Genomic DNA, 3,573 nt, shown 5'->3' on the forward strand with positions numbered 1-3,573 from the left:
GACCCTATGGGTACTAGGGCAGGGTTACACCCCGCCATTCCGAAACACCGCTATTCCGAACGTTGACTTCTAACCCTAACCCTACCCCTAACCCTACCCCTAACCCTAACCCTTACCCTAACCCTAACTAACCCTAACCCTACCCCTAACCCTAACCCTAAACCTAACCCTAACCCTGCTTCGGAATAGCGGTGTTTCGGAATGGCGGACTGTTGCCCTAGGGCAGGGGTCTTCAACAGGGGGTCCGGGACCCAGAGTTACTACAGTTGATCCTCCAATCCTTTTTAAATTAACAACTTGAACCCTAGTGTCCATGTTCTGAGAACTGTGACCAAATATAGCCGATCTACAAGCTCACAATGCCTCGCAACGTGAGGCGTTGTGAGCTTGTAGATCGGCTTTTTTTGGCAAATAGCTTTGGTGTATTAGAAGGAAAAGGAGCAAACCAAGTACAGAGTGAAAGATCAAGTTAATAAACTTGACCTAAGTAATGACGACTCTAAGTGGTTAAATATCTGAAAACACAAATTGAAATGAATCCAAAATACACTGATTGTGCTGTCAAACGATGAAACTATATGGAAACTATGAAAAGGTTGTGGGGGTCCCTGCTTCATCTCTCTCTCTCTCTCTCTTAACTAGGGTGTCCTTGGCCTGAAAACGTTGAAGACCCCTGTACTAGGGCTTTTAACGACTTGTGATTTTTGCAAGTCGACTCGACTCGGTAAAAATTTGAGTTGAAGTCGACTTTATCGTTTGATGACATCATCACATTGACGGCGTGAACGGGGGACAAAACCCGAAAATGTGTTACCTCTGGGCTTCATAGAATAGCCTAAAGTGATCCTTTCTACCTTAATATGGCCTTTGTTTTGATGTTAATATTAGATATTCCACTGCGGCAACCAGCATTGAATAATAGTAATATTAATTGCGACCGTAGGTCGCATTTACTACCAAAACCTCCACCGGCTGTGGAGCGTCCAGGAGAGCCGGGGCCGGTACCTATTCGTCCGCCAAGGCAACGCGGAGACCCCACCCCTCATTTCTCACATGGCCCTCTTCTAGCGCCACCTTCAGGCCGATTTTTAAAACACATTTTTGGACACTGCTCCTACAGTTTTCGCCCTAAAATCACGCAAATGGCTACACAGTATGTCTACACTCATCCCATCAACATGAATCTGTCCCATATAGCGCCACCTTCAGGCTGATTTTTAAAAACACATTTTTGGACACTGCTCCTACAGATTTTGCCCTAAAATCACGAAAGTCACTACACAGCATGTCTACACTCATGTCATCAACATGGATCAGGAAGATTTTGGAAAAACAAATTTTTGCCCATCCCGATTAGGGAGTCTTACTGGTCTTAATTTCTATATAATTTTGGATCCAACAGGATAAAGTTGGTGGCTACTGTTACCACTTCTGACTGCAGTCACTGCACTGTCTGTCCAGCCTGTCAATGTGACAGAGTGGAGATAGCAAGCACACTGATTTATTTTTTATTTATTTTTAACTTTCCCTGGTGGGAGACTTGTCTTTTTTTTGGTTAATGCCCTAATGGGTACTATAGTGTCTTTTCAGTTTTCTGTTATTGTGGGGAAAGTGATTGACATGCGTGCAACGCGTCAGATTGTGAGATGCTATTTTCAGTAAAGCTTTCCCCCATTTTCGGATATACTGCTATGTTGTTCAGTCAAAGCTTTCCCCTCAGAAAGATGCAGGGGTTTAAGTTAACCTGACATTTCTTTATGTTTCACTGTCAACAGACTGTACGTTGCTCATTATAATCCATGTGACTGTACATATGATTCGTATTCCTTAAATTTCACTTTTTGAAGTGTGTGGATCGAAATATTATATGGAATGAAGTTTTGTACAGAGCCAAGAACATGAGTTGTGAGTCTTTATTTTCCTAATCATAAATATTATATCCTGGTGATCCAGTGTTTCTCAAACTTTCAAATTTCAAGGTCTCCCCTTAACTCTGACAGTGTACAAGTATGCGATAACGTCTTGCTGCGCGGTCATTATGGCTTATATGGACACGACGGGCTGATAATTCCCCGAGGTGGAGCAGAGGGGAATTATCAGCCTGAAGTGTCCATATAAGCCATAATGACCAAGCAGCAAGACGTTATAGCACTTATTACCCGGCTAATACATACAATTAATTTGACTCAAAACTAAAAGCAAAACAAAGTATTTCCTTGTTTACAGACGGCTGAAAGTGCGTCCCCCTGAGCGCAACACGGTCGCCTTGGAAAACAAGGAAGTGCTGATCAAATAGAATCCATTTTCTGATACTGCGTCGTCTATTTCTTGCCTCAAATGTTTTTTAAAACATTCTTCAGAGCAACGTTTGGTTGTAAATGACGCTGTGCGTTTGTTTACATGGAAGACATGTTTGATACGGCACTAAATCCACACAGTGCAGCCTGAATACAGCAGCTGCTCTGAGCCTTTGATTAAGCAGCGGTGAATTTAATTATAGAGCGGAGCGGTCATTATACGCCTATAATTCACCGCTGAAGTGAACCGCCGGGTAATAAATGAAGATAAGATACATTTGTACACTGTCAGAGTTACAGACTTGTATGGGTCAATTTAGATCCCCATAAAGGAACCCACAGAGTCCCTGGAATCCACTTTGAGAACCACAGTCTAAGAAATGAAAAGTCAGTGTCAGAGTGATCAGTCATTATGAAGTGTTTGCTGTTTTGGCCCTGTTTGGCCTAGCTCAGAGTCAGACCTACTCTGGTATGGATACTTTTTAGTACCACATTTTAGTACCACTTTCACACCACTCTAACCAGGTCCATGTAGTTTAAAACTTGGCACAAGTGGGCGGAGTGAAGAGGAACTTTTCTTTGACGATGGAAACAGCATGACTCGGTGCTTGCTGGAGGCTATACTTCATACCATGGGACTGCTTGAGTGAAGTGTGGAGGCTTGGATGAGAAACACAATGTACAGAACAGTCAGATCAGTGAATGATGTCACTGTACAGTGTACACTAGGGGTGTAACGATACATTTTTACGATACACATCACGATACATGATTGAAGATACGATACATGGACGATATTGGTTAATTCATGGCGATACGATACGATTCAATTCAATAATTTAAAATCGATAATTTAGCAAAGAAATGAAATCTGTGCCAAACGTGTCAATAGTGCATGTTTTTAAGGGAAACATCTATTATTATGGATATAAATAAGTAAACACTGTGATTCTCCTGCAAATAAATGGACATTATATTTCAACACATTATGGACAAACCCACACCTTGACATGAACACAGAGATTACACACATTTATCGATCGACCAAGAGTAGCTATAGGGAATGGAAAAGTAATTAAACTCCTCATTTTCCTCTTAAAATTGCTAGATTCAAGGCACAAAACGATTCGATACCGATTATCTGCATGTTAAACGATACCAATACGATACAAAGCCAAAACGGTACGATATATGCTTTTCGATTTTTCTATTCAGTTTATATTGTTACACCCCTAGTGTACAGTACACGCATCCATACTGTCACTCATCCACCCCA

This window comes from Nannobrachium achirus (assembly GCF_963921795.1).
Source record: "Nannobrachium achirus genome assembly, chromosome: 12".
NCBI lineage: Eukaryota > Metazoa > Chordata > Actinopteri > Myctophiformes > Myctophidae > Nannobrachium > Nannobrachium achirus.